Consider the following 17296-nt stretch of genomic DNA (forward strand, 5'->3'; position numbering starts at 1 on the left):
CTGTTCCTCATTGCCCAGAAGGGTGGATTGGGCGATGGTCACCTGATCTCTATGGCCATCTCTCATACGATGTTCTCTTCTTCATCAGGTGTCTCTGCGGGTGAAAGTTTCTGGAAATTTCCAACACGACTGTAGGGGGAGCCTCATCGCCACCCGCTGGGTCCTGACCGCCGCACCCCGTGTGCCCCAGGAGGAGGGCATGGTGTCTACAGAAGGGGGTGAGTCTGGTAAAGTAATATGACCTCTTCCAATGTATTTCTTATTATTGGTGTTTATACAGTGCTGACAATTTACACAGTGCTTTACATTCTGTACATTCACCTCAGTCCCCGCCCCCAAGGAGCTACAATCTAAGGTCCCTCCCTCACATACGAGGACCAATGTAGAGAGGAGTCAGTTATCTTCCCATCATGTCTTTGGAGTGAATGGATTTCATATCGTACCGAATACACCATTTCTCAATGTTACTTATATCCTGTAGATGTCCCCGGCGATGTGTTCCTCTTGCAGCGCTTCCCTGAACTTCTGGTAGGGGGTGCACACAATTACTACATCATGCGGCCTCTCCTTCCCCTCCGAAAAGTTTTTATTTTTTTATGTATACTGTAAAAACTTTATTGCCAATCTCCTTCCAGTTCTGTGCAAACACTGGATGAAAGTTTAGTTGTCAATCACAATCAGGAGGCTGAGCAGACATACCTTCAGGGACTCCCCCCCCCCCCCCCCCCCCAGATGTGGCCTAGGCTGGTTCCCCCAGTATTATATTGCTGTATCCAGCTATTTCATGTCACCCCTCCCCCCCATATCACTTCGGGGGCCGCTGTACACCTCATCTGTCTTCTTACACCCAGTGACCTCATCACTCTGTCTCTGCTTCTCCCTTTTCCATCATTTTTTCTCATATCCTTTATTTTGCAATAAATTAAAAGTCTAAAATCTGCAAAAAAAATTCCCCAAAGTGTTAGAAAAGCTAAATGTCAGCAGAAGTTGTTCCCGACAGAAAGATGGTCCTAACAAGGATGTGTGTGCTGTGAATACGATGGGGGTGAGGGGGGACAATGGGGGGGACGCTGCGCTCTCTGTACCCCCCCAGTAGGGTGCACACTGTGTTTCTGCCCGGATTTGAACCGAGGACCTTTCGCGTGTTAGGCGAACGTGATAACCACTACACTACAGAAACATCACCCTGATTCACCCTGATTCCGGTCATGAGGTCTGCTGAAGATGCTGGACGTCCTCCAGCCAGGAAATGAGGCCGACTTTGACTTACATAGTTAGTCTGGCTGAAAAAAGACAAAAGTCCATCCAGTTCTACCATTAAAAAAGCAAAAAAGTTCTAATCCTACACCCACAGTTGATCCAGAGGAAGGCAAAAAACCCAGCAAAGCACGATCCAATGTGCTCCTGCAGGGAAAAAAATTCCTTCCTGACCCCCCGAGAGGCAATCGGATATTCCCTGGATCAACGTTCCCTATAAATGTTCTATCCAGTTATATTCTGTGTATCCAAGAAAGGATCCAGGACTTTCCTACAGCAATCCACTGAGCTGGCCACAAGCAACTCTGGAGGGAGTCTATTCCACATTCTCACAGCTCTTACTGTGAAGAAACCTTTCTGTGATTGGAGATGACATTTCTTTTCCTCCAGACATATGACTAAGCCCTGGTTGGCGGGATGCAATGCATCCGGGTGTGTGGATTGGTGGAGACATGTAGGCTGAGGCCGCTCCTTATAGTTTATTTAGATCAGGTTCATGTCCCTGTACAATGCAGGGATGGAAGAGATGGGACCCCAACATCCAGGGGGCCCCATCCAGAAATGGACAGTATTCGGTATGGAAATGATTTTAGGGCATCCATAAACATCAGAGATCAGTCACTGTTATCCTCTGACTCCTCAGACGTGAGGCCTTTTCAGACCCCTAAACCTTCTACTTCTGTTGGTCCTAAGAATGGAAAGCCCCCCCCCCCCACCCCCACCAACCCCACCTGGTCAGATTGTCTCCAAAGGGGGAAAAAAATCTTTCTTGACCCCCTATGGCCATCCAATTGTCCATGAATCATCAGTGTTAGGGTGCTCAGTTCATCTCTGTGTACAATGCTAAGAAGGTAGAGATGGGACCCCAACATCAAGGGTGATGTATAAATTATGGAAAGAAGCCCAATCTAAAGCTCCAGCCCCCTAGGGAAAGAGCCGCCCAAAGACTCTGTGCCACACTTGCCATTGGCAGGACATGTGGAGGAGAGGCGGACTATGGGGGTGGAGTCTAAGCAGCATGTATGCCGGAAAATAGCACAATGGTTTCTGCCCCTATTAACCTCTAAAGCTGGCCACAGATTCATCGACATTTGCCCGGCTCCAATTTCCATCCATCTATGGCCATTCCAGTTCGAGCGGAATCTAATAATCGACACCTCTATGTAGTGTACCCCCTGTAGTGTGTGTTATGTAGTGTACCCCCTGTAGTGTGTGTTATGTAGTGTACCCCCTGTAGTGTGTGTTATGTAGTGTACCCCCTGTAGTGTGTGTTATGTAGTGTACCCCCTGTAGTGTACCCCCTATAGTGTGTGTTATGTAGTGTACCCCCTGTAGTGTACCCCCTGTAGTGTGTGTTATGTAGTGTACCCCCTGTAGTGTGTGTTATGTAGTGTACCCCCTGTAGTGTACCCCCTGTAGTGTGTGTTATGTAGTGTACCCCCTGTAATGTACCCCCTGTAGTGTGTGTTATGTAGTGTACCCCCTGTAGTGTGTGTTATGTAGTATACCCCCTGTAGTGTGTTTACACTACAGGGGGTACACTACACAGAGGTGTCGATTATTAGATTCCGCTCGAACTGGAATGGCCATAGATGGATGGAAATTGGAGCCGGGCAAATGTCGATGAATCTGTGGCCAGCTTTAGAGGTTAATAGGGGCCAAAACCATTGTGCTATTTTCCGACATACATGCTGCTTAGACTCCACCCCCATAGTCCGCCTCTCCTCCACATGTCCTACCAATGGCATGTGTGGCATGGAGTCTTTGGGCGGGTCTCTCCGTAGGGGGTTCCTCCAATGATGATGTTGCTGAGGAGGACACTGATTGTTGTCCAGTCTCCGCCTCATAGAACAGCTGACACTCTCTCTGTAGAGCTTCAAATTCCTCCATTGATGATGTTTCTTAGGAGGGCACATATTTTTGCCCAGTCTCTGTCTCATAGAACAGCGGACACTCTCTCACTAAAGCTTCATATTCCTCCAATGATGATGTTGCTGAGGAGGACACTGATTGTTGTCCAGTCTCCGCCTCATAGATCAGCTGACACTCTCCCTCTGTAGAGTTTCATGTTCATCCAATGATGATGTTGCTGAGGAGGACACTGATTGTTGTCCAGCCTCCGCCTCATAGAACAGCTGACACTCTCTCTCTAGAGCTTCATATTCCTCCAATGATGATGTTTCTGAGGAGGGCACATATTTTTGCCCAGTCTCTGCCTCATGAAACAGCTGACACTCTCTCTCTACAGCTTCATATTCCTCCAATGACGATATTCCTGAGGATGACACTGATTGTTGTCCAGTCTCCGCCTCATAGAACAGCTGACACTCTTTCTGTAGAGTTTCATGTTCCTCCAATGATCATGTTGCTGAGGAGGACACTAATTGTTCTCCAGTCTCCGCCTCATAGAAAAGCTGCCACTCTTTCTGTCGAGTTTCATGTTCCTCCAATGATGATGTTGCTAAGGAGGACACTGATTGTTGTCCAGTCTCCGCCTCATCGAACAGCTGACACTCTAGTCTCTAGAGCTTCAAATTCCTCCAATGAGGATATTGCTGAGGAGGACACTGATTGTTGTCCAGCCTCCGCCTCATAGAACAGCTGACACTCTCTCTCTAGAGCTTCAAATTCCTCCAATGAGGATATTGCTGAGGAGGACACTGATTGTTGTCCAGTCTCCGCCTCATAGAACAGCTGACACTCTCTCTCTAGAGCTTCAAATTACTCCAATGATGATGTTGCTGAGGAGGACACTGATTGTTGTCCAGCCTCCGCCTCATAGAAAAGCTGCCACTCTTTCTGTAAAGTTTCATGTTCCTCCAATGTTGATGTTGCTGAGGAGGACACTGATTGTTGTCCATCCTCCGCCTCATCGAACAGCTAACACTCTCTCTCTAGAGAGCTTCCAATTCCTCCAATGATGATATTGCAGAGGACACTGATTAGTGTCCAGTTTCTGCCTCATCTAACAGCTGACACTCTCTCTCTAGAGCTTCAAATTCCTCCAATGATGATATTGTAGAGGAGGACACTGATTGTTGTCCAGTCTCCGCCTCATAGAACAGCTGCCACTCTCTCTGTAGAGTTTCATGTTCCTCTAATGATGATGTTGCTGAGGAGGACACTGATTGTTGTCCAGCCTCCGCCTCATCAAACAACTGACACTCTCTCTCTAGAGCTTCAAATTCCTCCAATGATGATATTGCAGAGGACACTGATTGTTGTCCAGTTTCTGCCTCATCTAACAGCTGACACTCTCTCTCTAGAGCTTCAAATTCCTCCAATGTGGATATTGCTGAGGAGGACACTGATTGTTGTCCAGTCTCCGCCTCATCGAACAGCTGACACTCTCTCTCTAGAGCTTCAAATTCCTCCAATGAGGATATTGCTGAGGAGGACACTGATTGTTGTCCAGTCTCCGCCTCATAGAACAGCTGACACTCTCTCTCTAGAGCTTCAAATTCCTCCAATGATGATGTTGCTGAGGAGGACACTGATTGTTGTCCAGCCTCCGCCTTATAGAACATCTGATACTCTCTCTGTAGAGTTTCATGTTCCTCTAATGATGATGTTGCTGAGGAGGACACTGATTGTTGCCCAGCCTCTGCCTCATAAAACAGCTGACACTCTCTCTCTACAGCTTCATATTCCTCCAATGACGATATTCCTGAGGAGGACACTGATTGTTGTCCAGTCTCCGCCTCATAGAACAGCTGACACTCTCTCTCTTTAGCTTCATATTCCTCCAATGACGATATTCCTGAGGAGGACACTGATTGTTGTCCAGTCTCCGCCTCATAGAACAGCTGACACTCTCTCTCTTTAGCTTCATATTCCTCCAATGATGATGTTGCTGAGGAGGACACTGATTGTTGTCCAGTCTCCGCCTCATAGAACAGCTGCCACTCTCTCTGTAGAGTTTCATGTTCCTCTAATGATGATGTTGCTGAGGAGGACACTGATTGTTGTCCAGCCTCCGCCTCATCGAACAGCTGACATTCTCTCTCTAGAGCTTCAAATTCCTCCAATGATGATATTGCTGAGGAGGACACTGATTGTTGTCCAGCCTCCGCCTCATCAAACAGCTGACACTCTCTCTCTAGAGCTTCAAATTCCTCCAATGATGATATTGCAGAGGACACTGATTGTTGTCCAGTTTCTGCTTCATCTAACAGCTGACACTCTCTCTCTAGAGCTTCAAATTCCTCCAATGTGGATATTGCTGAGGAGGACACTGATTGTTGTCCAGCCTCCGCCTCATAGAAAAGCTGCCACTCTTTCTGTAAAGTTTCATGTTCCTCCAATGATGATGTTGCTGAGGAGGACACTGATTGTTGTCCAGCCTCCGCCTTATAGAACAGCTGATACTCTCTCTGGAGAGTTTCATGTTCCTCTAATGATGATGTTGCTGAGGAGGACACTGATTGTTGCCCAGCCTCTGCCTCATCGAACAGCTGACACTCTCTCTCTAGAGCTTCAAATTCCTCCAATGAGGATATTGCTGAGGAGGACACTGATTGTTGTCCAGTCTCCGCCTCATCGACCAGCTGACACTCTCTCTCTAGAGCTTCAAATTCCTCCAATGAGGATATTGCTGAGGAGGACACTGATTGTTGTCCAGTCTCCGCCTCATAGAACAGCTGACACTCTCTCTCTAGAGCTTCAAATTCCTCCAATGATGATATTGCAGAGGAGGACACTGATTGTTGTCCAGCCTCCGCCTCATACAACAGCTGACACTCTCTCTCTAGAGCTTCAAATTCCTCCAATGATGATATTGCTGATGAGGACACTGATTGTTGTCCAGTCTCCGCCTCATACAACAGCTGACACTCTCTCTCTAGAGCTTCAAATTCCTCCAATGATGATGTTGCTGAGGAGGACACTGATTGTTGTCCAGTCTCTGTCTCGTAGAACAGCTGCCACTCTTTCTCTAGAGCTTCAAATTCCTCCAATGAGGATATTGCTGAGCAGGACACTGATTGTTGTCCCGTCTCTTCCTCATAGAACAGCTGCCACTCTCTCTGTAGAGTTTCATGTTCCTCCAATGAGGATATTCCTGAGGAGGACACTGATTGTTGTCCAGCCTCCGCCTCATACAACAGCTGACACTCTCTCTCTAGAGCTTCAAATTCCTCCAATGATGATGTTGCTGAGGAGGACACTGATTGTTGTCCAGTCTCTGTCTCGTAGAACAGCTGCCACTCTTTCTCTAGAGCTTCAAATTCCTCCAATGAGGATATTGCTGAGCAGGACACTGATTGTTGTCCCGTCTCTTCCTCATAGAACAGCTGCCACTCTCTCTGTAGAGTTTCATGTTCCTCCAATGAGGATATTCCTGAGGAGGACACTGATTGTTGTCCAGCCTCCGCCTCATATAACAGCTGACACTCTCTCTCTAGAGCTTCATATTCCTCCAATGATGATGTTGCTGAGGAGGACACTGATTGTTGTCCAGTCTCGGTCTCATAGAACAGCTGCCACTCTTTCTGTAGAGTTTTGTGGTCTCCTGCCCCCAGTGATGATGTTGCTAAGGAGGCCACTGATCGTAGCCGCAGACTGTCACTAACATAAGTGAAGTCCCAGAAAAGCTCCTGCTCTTCTTGCTTTATCGGTCTGTCCCGGTCTTCGATGCACAGAAATTCAGCAACTTCTATTTTTTGAGCCGATGTTTTAATGGACATCTGGAAAGACAAAGTTTTTTGTCAATATATCTAATTGATCAAAACCATAAATGTGAAAAATCTGTTACAATAAAATCTTAAGTAGTGAAGAAGAGCCTGCCACTAAAACAGCCCCCTCCCCCCAGCTATAGTCAGGACCATTCTTGATCTCTATACTTACAGGTTGTGTCTCCCGTGTCACGTGTGTCTTGGCTGTGTCCAAGTCCTTCCAGTTGATTCCTGTGAAGAATGCGTGCCTCCTGATATCCTGTACCAGGTTTGATCGCAGATCTTGGTTTTTGCAAAGGAACTGTAAAGAAGAATAAAATATAATGAGAACCAAATGTGAACAGTAGAAGTCCCTCTTTTAATATTTGACCCTGACAGTTCCATATTTCCTTGGTTTGACTTTGAAAGCAGCTGCTGTGTCATGACAGGATTGGGTTAAAGGGTCAGTTGACCTTTCCCAGAGATGTGCCTATGCAGGTAAGGGGTCCCTGTAGATACAAAGTGTGCAGCTTGGACTAAAGTTGAAGAATGTAAAATAGAATTGAGCCGGCACTCGGAGTAATCCGTAGAATAAAGAGACTTTATTGGCTGCTCCATGGAAAAGCTTCTGGTAATATGCTAACGCGCTTCAGCTGTAGCAGCTTTCCAGCCAAAGCGCATTGGCGTATTACCAGGGTGTATTACATGTAGCCAATAACGTATCTTCATTTTAGGGAATCTACAAAGTTCCCGCTCAACTGTAGCTTGGATTCCTTGGAGTGCGGGGACACTTGAGCCTGAGCACCGGTGTCCAGCCACAAGGAGCTGTGTGAGCAGCTGAGCTTGGGTATTGTATATCCTGAAAGTTGAAGCATGCCCTTACTATAGGTGTAGGCCATTTCCATAGCTATGAAGCCTGACTGGAATACTCCCAGGATGTTACTAAGTGAGGCCTAGCTATTACTGCTCCCATCCACCACCATAGGAGCGAGCTCTTCCTGTGATTCAAACCCCCTCCCTCACATGCGCTTTCTGTCCCCTGATAGAGAGCTCGATGTTTGCGAGCGAGCTCCTGTGACGGTGAAGGTGAACAGTAATAGCTAGGTCCTGCTTAGCAACATCCTAGCAACGTCCTGGGAGTTTTCCGGTCAGGCTTCTTGTGGTCCAGAAAAGGCCTTCACCTATAGCAAGGGCATAGTTCAGCTTTAGTCAGAGCTGCACATTTTGTGTTTCTGTACGGGTGACTCTCACCTGGACGGGAGGTGTTTGTGATAAAGGTGAACTAACCCTTTCATTGTTCTGAGGAATGTACTAAAAGTGACCTTTCTATGAAATCTGCAGCCGCCATGATTGTTTTTCTTCTAACAATGGCAGCTTGGGGGGAATCCTATATGCAGTGGGTGTAAGGAATGTCCCCAGAAATGGAAGATTCTGCATGTGTGATTGGCCCTGTCCCTTTCCCAATCAAGCACAGAGCATGAATTCAAGTCCTATCCATCCTCTGCATTGGGGGTATAGCGGACAACAGGGCTGCTGCTTTGCTTCCCCATCCTCTGCGGTGGGCTTTTCATTTTTGGTGGTGTACTTGCTAAGACTGTAAAGGGACATAAGGGCTGCCGCTGTCTCTATGACAACACGGAGACTGCTCAGGTGGGCTAGCAGTGAAGGCAGATCCTTCCTTCCACTAAGCCGTCGGTGGGGTGATGAAAGTTGTGTTGTGGCCTAAATCAGTGTTGTGCAGGTAAGACTGTGGTGAAGCTGTATGACTACTTACCCTTTCAAGGAGGTCTCGGAGGTCGGTGTCCATGTCCTGGGGATAATTCGGCAGCTTGGTAATCATGGCCATCTGCAGCTTATGAATGGTCTTCTGGCCGGTGTAGAAGGGATGCTTCCCCGTTGCCATCTTGTATACGGTTACTCCCAGGGAGTAATAGTCAGCCATTGTAAAGTATTCCCAGTGCAGGAAGACCTCTGGGGCCATATAAGATAGTGTCCCCACCAGTCCTTTAATCCTGCTGGAAGATGAGACACCCTTTACGGCAAAGCTGAAGTCAGCAATTCTGATGTGGCCGGCACTGTCTAGTAGGATATTCTGCGGCTTGATATCTCTGTGGATGATCTCAAAAGAATGCAGGTACTGCAGGCCGCACACAATTTCCGCGGTGAGATATCTAATGGAAAAAGAAAAATCTGGATTAGCACCGAAAAGATTTACAAATCCATAGACAAGTGAATTCTTCCTATAGTCTATAGGTGTAGTGATGGGCAGGTTCAGTTGGAGGGGCGTGGCTATGTCACTACCTATCCTCAGTGGTCAGCCACCCCCGACTGCGCCGTGAACCAGTTTTTCGACTTACCTTAAGCAGTCTCCATCTAGTGGAGCAACGGTTAATATTTCCTGAAGGTTCCCGCCGTTCAAGTATTCCAGTACAATGGCCAGATATGTCTGTGTGAAAAGAAGAGAGAAAGGTTACATTTAAACATTCCAAATTTGAGAAGATCCAGAAATACACACATAGGGCCACAGTGCAGTGTGGGATCTTCTCACAGGAGGAGGAAGAAATGGGAAGATGAAAGGACACTTACCTTTGTTTGGAATGCTCCATACAGACGTGTAATGAATGGGCTTTCTCTGATTTGATGCAGCACATCAACCTCTTTGCTGACACTATCTAGCCCACCATTGAGCTCTTTCCTTTTCTTAATGAACTTCACTGCCAGCTTCTTACCAGTGGGGAGATGGGAGGCCAGCATGACCTTCCCAAAGGCCCCCTGTCCAAGAATTCCATGGAAGTTGAAGTTTTCAATGGATAGCTCCTTGTCCTCCATGCTTGATGAAGTGACTTCAATATCTTTGTCCTCCATGCTTGATGAAGTGACTTCAATATCTTTGTCCTCCATGCTTGATGAAGTGACTTCAATATCTTTGTCCTCCATGCTTGATGAAGTGACTTCAATATCTTTGTCCTCCATGCTTGATGAAGTGACTTCAATATCTTTGTCCTCCATGCTTGATGAAGTGACTTCAATATCGTTGTCCTCCATGCTTGATGAAGTGACTTCAATATCTTTGTCCTCCATGCTTGATGAAGTGACTTCAATATCTTTGCCCTCCATGCTTGATGAAGTGACTTCAATATCTTTGTCCTCCATGCTTGATGAAGTGACTTCAATATCTTTGTCCTCCATGCTTGATGAAGTGACTTCAATATCTTTGTCCTCCATGCTTGATGAAGTGACTTCAATATCTTTGTCCTCCATGCTTGATGAAGTGACTTCAATATCGTTGTCCTCCATGCTTGATGAAGTGACTTCAATATCGTTGTCCTCCATGCTTGATGAAGTGACTTCAATATCGTTGTCCTCCATGCTTGATGAAGTGACTTCAATATCTTTGTCCTCCATGCTTGATGAAGTGACTTCAATTGCCGTGAATCGTCTCTTCTTCCGAAACAGACGCCCAATGAATGCCCATATGGCAATTAATATGAACATTGTGGTATGTAGCGAGTCCTCTATGATAGATTTCTCTTTGTTGGTGTTCAGAGAATCCTGCGTGAGGGAAAAGCAATTTCTCCTGAATAGTTGCATGATGATAGTATTGCAACACTGCCCAGAAATCCGACTCGCTTCCTTCTCCCTCCAAGGTCTGGTGCAGTCTGACCTTCAGCTGCTAAGCTCCGCCCACTGCAGGCTGCCAGCCGTGACATCACGGAAACTTCCAGCCTTGGGTGTCGCCATGGCAACTCCTGTGAGGCTCCGCCCACTAAGTGGTAAACAACCTGTCATCCAATCACGTCCTCACACTAAGTGGTAAACAACTTGTCATCCAATCACGTCCTCACACTAAGTGGTAAACAACCTGTCATCCAATCACGTCGCCAGGCCTCCACCCCCTGCATTTCTACCCTCTAACTGACATTTGAATTTCTCTGCTGCTTTTGAAAAATGTCTGTTTATTGGGGGGGGGGGGGGTGACCTTTATCTGGGGGCATAGTATATACATTGTGCTCTTAACCACTTCCAGTCCAGGCCAACTTTCAGCTGTCAGCGCTATCACACTTTGAATGACAATTGCGCGGTCATGCAACACTGTACCCAGATGAATTTTTTAGCATTGTTTTGAGACAGATAAAGCTTTATTTTGGTGGTATTTATTCACCGCTGGGATTTTTATTTTTTTTGCTATATAAATGAAAAAGTACAAAAATTCTGAAAAAAGTGTTTTTCTTATAAAATTTTGCAAATAAATAATTTTTCATCATAAATCTTGGCCAAAATTTATTCCATTATCTTTTACTTTTTAGTAAAAAAAAAAAGAAAAAACCCAAATTAGTTTATAACTAATGAAAATGATAATTTAAAGAAAACAAATTTCACATTTTTATATTTTGTTTATATTATTATTTAAGTTTTTTTTTTTTTTTTTTACATACTGTCACCCTAGCAGTACATTGTCACCATTGGGGGGTGATGAAGATTTTTTTTTTACACTGATTGCTTTTACACCCATAAAGGATGTAAGAGGAATCAGTTCTCCTTCTCTCTGGCTGCATTCCTGCAGCCATTGAGAACTACTGTGTGAGCTGTGATTGTTCATAGCTTGTCACATGGTACAAGGCTGTTGTGAAGGGCCCTGTACCGTGTGATCTCTGTGATCATTCACACATTTCACACTTAGTAAGCAATGATGTCAGAAGTGACATCTTGCTTACTACTCTGCATGTGATCACTGATTGGCCAATCAGTGATCACAGGATCGGGACTTCTTTCTATCTCTCCCTCTATCTCTTTCTCTTGATCTCCTTCTGTCTTTTTTTTATCTATCTCTATATCTCTTTTTCTCTCCATCCCTCTTTCTCTCTTTATATCTATTGCCCTCTATTTTCTATCTTTCTCTCCCTCCCTCTATCACTCACTCTTTATCTCTCTCTATCTTTCCCTCTTTTCTTTCTTTCTCTCCTATCTCTCTTTTTCTCCCTCCCTCTTTATCTTTCGCTGTCTATTTCTATCTCTCTCCTTCTTTCTTCCTCTTTATACCTCTCTCCATCTATCTCTCTATCTCTCTCCCCCACTCTCTCTCTTTCTATCTCTGTCTCTCTCTCCCTCCCTCCCCCTCTCTCTCTCCCTCTCTGTCTCTTTTTTTCTCTCTTTCTCCTTCCCTTTTTCTTTCTCTCCCTCTTTATCTATATTTTGCTCTCCATTTGGATGGGGGGGGGGGTGGGGGGGGTAGATGTTAGTGTCGCCTAGGGCAGCACCAAACCAAAATCCAGCACTGGTCAGGAGACAGGCCGAGGTTGGTAACAGCAGGATGGGTAAACAGAAGGCAGAGCGTAGTCCAGAGACAAGCCAGGGGTTGGTACAGGCGGCGTTGGAGCAGAGTCAGAGGTGGCCAAGTTGGCAATGGGAGATCAGGAACTCAGGGAATGTAATCGATCAAATGGCATTGATACACTACATGCATGTTCATGTGTATTCATTTGTGAATGCATATTGGTTGGTACACGCACGGTCGTTCATGCACGTGCACCTGTGATCCAGCCATGGGCAGAGTTCCTTAAACCTGGGCGTCTTTGTACATGGATATTGGATACAAAAAGCAGGAAGAGCCGGCACCTCCGAAATCCTCCTGAAAGCTTTATTAGTGACACAGGAGTGACAGAAAAGCATAGTGAGGCGTTTGGGCGAGTAGCCTTGATCACAGCAGTTGGCGGCTCTTCCTGCGTTTTGTATCCTGTATCCAGTGTTTGGAGGACACTTTGGAGCCTGAGCACCCGCCCTGGATCCCACTGCTGAATGGTGTGTGTTACCTGTGTGAGCGCTGCTTCTCTGCTATCACATTCATACCTGGATATTCCTTTCCTGACAGCTGGCCATAGATGAATTGAAATTCAGCCAGTTCACAAGGGATTGGGTGAATGTTCATCCATCTCTAGCTATTCCCACTCAACAGAAGTCCATCTAATGATTGAGAATTTCTCTCCATCAGCCAATTGGCTGCAGCTCTGGAGCTGTGTATTCTGACAGCAAAGGAGTCCCCGCTGTCAGAATACAATAGTGCAGCAGGGAGGACTCCTCAACCCCCTCATTTGTGTGACTGGTGGACTCCATTTTTGACATTTGCCATCAACCTGCTGGTGGTTGATGAAAAAAACAAATGGTCTGTGGCCAGCCTTCTACAGATTAGCAGAAAGTTTGGATAGTAGTGAGCAATCCTACAATACTGCAGCACCAGCGGCTGATATACCATCAACTGCACCAAAAGGTTGTGGAAAGCGGCACTGGATTGTTTACAAGCAGACACTGTAGACCAGGGGCAGGCAACCTTCAAGAGGTGCACATCTACCTGAACAACACGGGACAAGTCAAAGATCACTGGGAGCTGTGTTACCTCGTCACACGTGATTTACACCTCTAACTGCTGTACTACTGTGTCAGAATGGCCTGCATTGCACGGCAAGTGTGGGTTTAAATCAGGTGATGATGAGGCAACATATCTCCTCCTCACCACCTGCCAAACGCACTGACTTTGCAGAGGAGCAGCAGTGCCTACTGAGCCTGTGAATGAGCCCTTGGTTGTAATCGGCAGCGGCACACTAAGGGCTTGTTCACATGTAAAGTTGGGGCTTCATTCACTTGAATGGGTCACGCTTGGTTGGTGCTACACCCTCCAACCAGGGGCGTATTTACCGCAAGGCAAACAAGGCATCTGCCTAGGGTGGAAGGGGGGGTGGAAGAAGGGACACATGCGGCATGGGGACCAGGTGGGATCCCAGAGAGGTTACGGGCTGCTTGATAGTGATAGTGTATGCAGAGCCCGACTCTTGTTCCCGGGGATGTCTGCAGCTGTGAAGGTGTGTTTCTCGAGGGGGGGGGGGGGGGAGGGGTGATAGTGGAAGGCTGTCTCAGGCGGGGGGTGGGCAGGGGCATTGTTGGTCAATGTCAGGTTCTCTCCATGCCTAGGGCAGCACAAAATCTAAATACACCACTGCCTCTAGGTGTATATATAGCAGTGACCCCTCTAGGTGTATATATAGCAGTGACCCCTCTAGGTGTATATAGAGCAGTGACCCCTCTAGGTGTATATATAGCAGTGACCCCTCTAGGCGTATATAAAGCAGTGACCCCTCTAGGCGTATATATAGCAGTGAATCCTCTAGGTGTATATATAGCAGTGACCCCTCTAGGCGTATATATAGCAGTGACCCCTCTAGGTGTATATATAGCAGTGACCCCTCTAGGCGTATATATAGCAGTGACCCCTCTAGGTGTATATATAGCAGTGACCCCTCTAGGCGTATATATAGCAGTGACCCCTCTAGGCGTATATATAGCAGTGACCCCTCTAGGTGTATATATAGCAGTGACCCCTCTAGGTGTATATATAGCAGTGACCCCTCTAGGTGTATATATAGCAGTGACCCCTCTAGGCGTATATATAGCAGTGACCCCTCTAGGTGTATATAAAGCAGTGACCCCTCTAGGCGTATATATAGCAGTGACCCCTCTAGGTGTATATATAGCAGTGACCCCTCTAGGTACATAGATAGTAGTTACCCATCTAGGTGTATATATAGCAGTGACCCCTCTAGGTGTATATATAGCAGTGACCCCTCTAGGTGTATATATAGCAGTGACCCCTCTAGGCGTATATATAGCAGTGACCCCTCTAGGCGTATATATAGCAGTGACCCCTCTAGGTGTATATATAGCAGTGACCCCTCTAGGCGTATATATAGCAGTGACCCCTCTAGGCGTATATAAAGCAGTGACCCCTCTAGGCGTATATATAGCAGTGACCCCTCTAGGTGTATATATAGCAGTGACCCCTCTAGGCGTATATATAGCAGTGACCCCTCTAGGTGTATATATAGCAGTGACCCCTCTAGGCGTATATATAGCAGTGACCCCTCTAGGTGTATATATAGCAGTGACCCCTCTAGGCGTATATATAGCAGTGACCCCTCTAGGTGTATATATAGCAGTGACCCCTCTAGGTGTATATAGCAGTGACCTCTCTAGGTACATAGATAGTAGTTACCCATCTAGGTGTGTATAGCAGTGAATCATATAGGTGTATAGCAGTGTATATGTCTCCACCCACAAACAAATCCTCATCCAATCAGCTTTCAGAGAGAGAACATAGGAGGAGAGGAGGGCATGTGATAGTACATGACGTGAATGGAGGATCAGCTTCTCTCCCCTCTATGGGGGCGATATGTGAAGATTGGAGCAGATGACGTTCTGGCACCCCCGGGCCGCCCTCCGCTCCCCTCCTCTATATCTGACCCTGCTACTGTCCACTCTGATTGGCTGTTCCTCATTGCCCAGAAGGGTAGATTGGGCGATGGTCACCTGATCTCTATGGCCATCTCTCATACGATGTTCTCTTCTCATCAGGTGTCTCTGCGGGTGAAAGTTTCTGGAAATTTCCAACACGACTGTAGGGGGAGCTTCATCGCCACCCGCTGGGTCCTGACCGCCGCACCCCGTGTGCCCCAGGAGGAGGGCATGGTGTCTACAGAAGGGGGTGAGTCTGGTAAAGTAATATGACCTCTTCCAATGTATTTCTTATTATTGGTGTTTATACAGTGCTGACAATTTACACAGTGCTTTACATTCTGTACATTCACCTCAGTCCCCGCCCCCAAGGAGCTACAATCTAAGGTCCCTCCCTCACATACGAGGACCAATGTAGAGAGGAGTCAGTTATCTTCCCATCATGTCTTTGGAGGGAATGGATTTCATATCGTACCGAATACACCATTTCTCAATGTTACTTATATCCTGTAGATGTCCCCGGCGATGTGTTCCTCTTGCAGCGCTTCCCTGAACTTCTGGTAGGGGGTGCACACAATTACTACATCATGCGGCCTCTCCTTCCCCTCCGAAAAGTTTTTATTTTTTTATGTATACTGTAAAAACTTTATTGCCAATCTCCTTCCAGTTCTGTGCAAACACTGGATGAAAGTTTAGTTGTCAATCACAATCAGGAGGCTGAGCAGACATACCTTCAGGGACCCCCCCCCCCCCCCCCCCCCAGATGTGGCCTAGGCTGGTTCTCCCAGTATTATATTGCTGTATCCAGCTATTTCATGTCACCCCTCCCCCCCATATCACTTCGGGGGCCGCTGTACACCTCATCTGTCTTCTTACACCCAGTGACCTCATCACTCTGTCTCTGCTTCTCCCTTTTCCATCATTTTTTCTCATATCCTTTATTTTGCAATAAATTAAAAGTCTAAAATCTGCAAAAAAAATTCCCCAAAGTGTTAGAAAAGCTAAATGTCAGCAGAAGTTGTTCCCGACAGAAAGATGGTCCTAACAAGGATGTGTGTGCTGTGAATACGATGGGGGTGAGGGGGGACAATGGGGGGGACGCTGCGCTCTCTGTACCCCCCCAGTAGGGTGCACACTGTGTTTCTGCCCGGATTTGAACCGAGGACCTTTCGCGTGTTAGGCGAACGTGATAACCACTACACTACAGAAACATGCCGTGTCACCCTGATTCCGGTCATGAGGTCTGCTGAAGATGCTGGACGTCCTCCAGCCAGGAAATGAGGCCGACTTTGACTTACATAGTTAGTCTGGCTAAAAAAAGACAAAAGTCCATCCAATTCTACCATTAAAAAAGCAAAAAAGTTCTAATCCTACACCCACAGTTGATCCAGAGGAAGGCAAAAAACCCAGCAAAGCACGATCCAATGTGCTCCTGCAGGGAAAAAAATTCCTTCCTGACCCCCCGAGAGGCAATCGGATATTCCCTGGATCAACGTTCCCTATAAATGTTCTATCCAGTTATATTCTGTGTATCCAAGAAAGGATCCAGGACTTTCCTACAGCAATCCACTGAGCTGGCCACAAGCAACTCTGGAGGGAGTCTATTCCACATTCTCACAGCTCTTACTGTGAAGAAACCTTTCTGTGATTGGAGATGACATTTCTTTTCCTCCAGACATATGACTAAGCCCTGGTTGGCGGGATGCAATGCATCCGGGTGTGTGGATTGGTGGAGACATGTAGGCTGAGGCCGCTCCTTATAGTTTATTTAGATCAGGTTCATGTCCCTGTACAATGCAGGGATGGAAGAGATGGGACCCCAACATCCAGGGGGCCCCATCCAGAAATGGACAGTATTCGGTATGGAAATGATTTTAGGGCATCCATAAACATCAGAGATCAGTCACTGTTATCCTCTGACTCCTCAGACGTGAGGCCTTTTCAGACCCCTAAACCTTCTACTTCTGTTGGTCCTAAGAATGGAAAGCCCCCCCCCCCCCACCCCCACCAACCCCACCTGGTCAGATTGTCTCCAAAGGGGGAAAAAAATCTTTCTTGACCCCCTATGGCCATCCAATTGTCCATGAATCATCAGTGTTAGGGTGCTC

At 46.7% G+C, this 17296-nt stretch overlaps 2 non-coding genes across 2 annotated transcripts; both read right to left on the minus strand.

Annotated features, from left to right (window-relative positions):
- Positions 1–1107: 1107 nt before the first annotated feature.
- On the minus strand, positions 1108–1180 carry TRNAV-AAC (transfer RNA valine (anticodon AAC)). The gene has a single exon. It is a non-coding gene; the product is annotated as a tRNA-Val (tRNA).
- A 15146-nt stretch (positions 1181–16326) lies between these two features.
- Positions 16327–16399, minus strand: TRNAV-AAC (transfer RNA valine (anticodon AAC)). Its single transcript has one exon. It is a non-coding gene; the product is annotated as a tRNA-Val (tRNA).
- Between the last annotated feature and the right edge of the window lie 897 nt (positions 16400–17296).

Source organism: Staurois parvus, unplaced genomic scaffold (genome assembly GCF_062004578.1).
Source record: "Staurois parvus isolate SC_StPar_1 unplaced genomic scaffold, SC_StPar_1.0 ptg000212l, whole genome shotgun sequence".
In the NCBI taxonomy this organism is placed as follows: Eukaryota; Metazoa; Chordata; class Amphibia; order Anura; family Ranidae; genus Staurois; species Staurois parvus.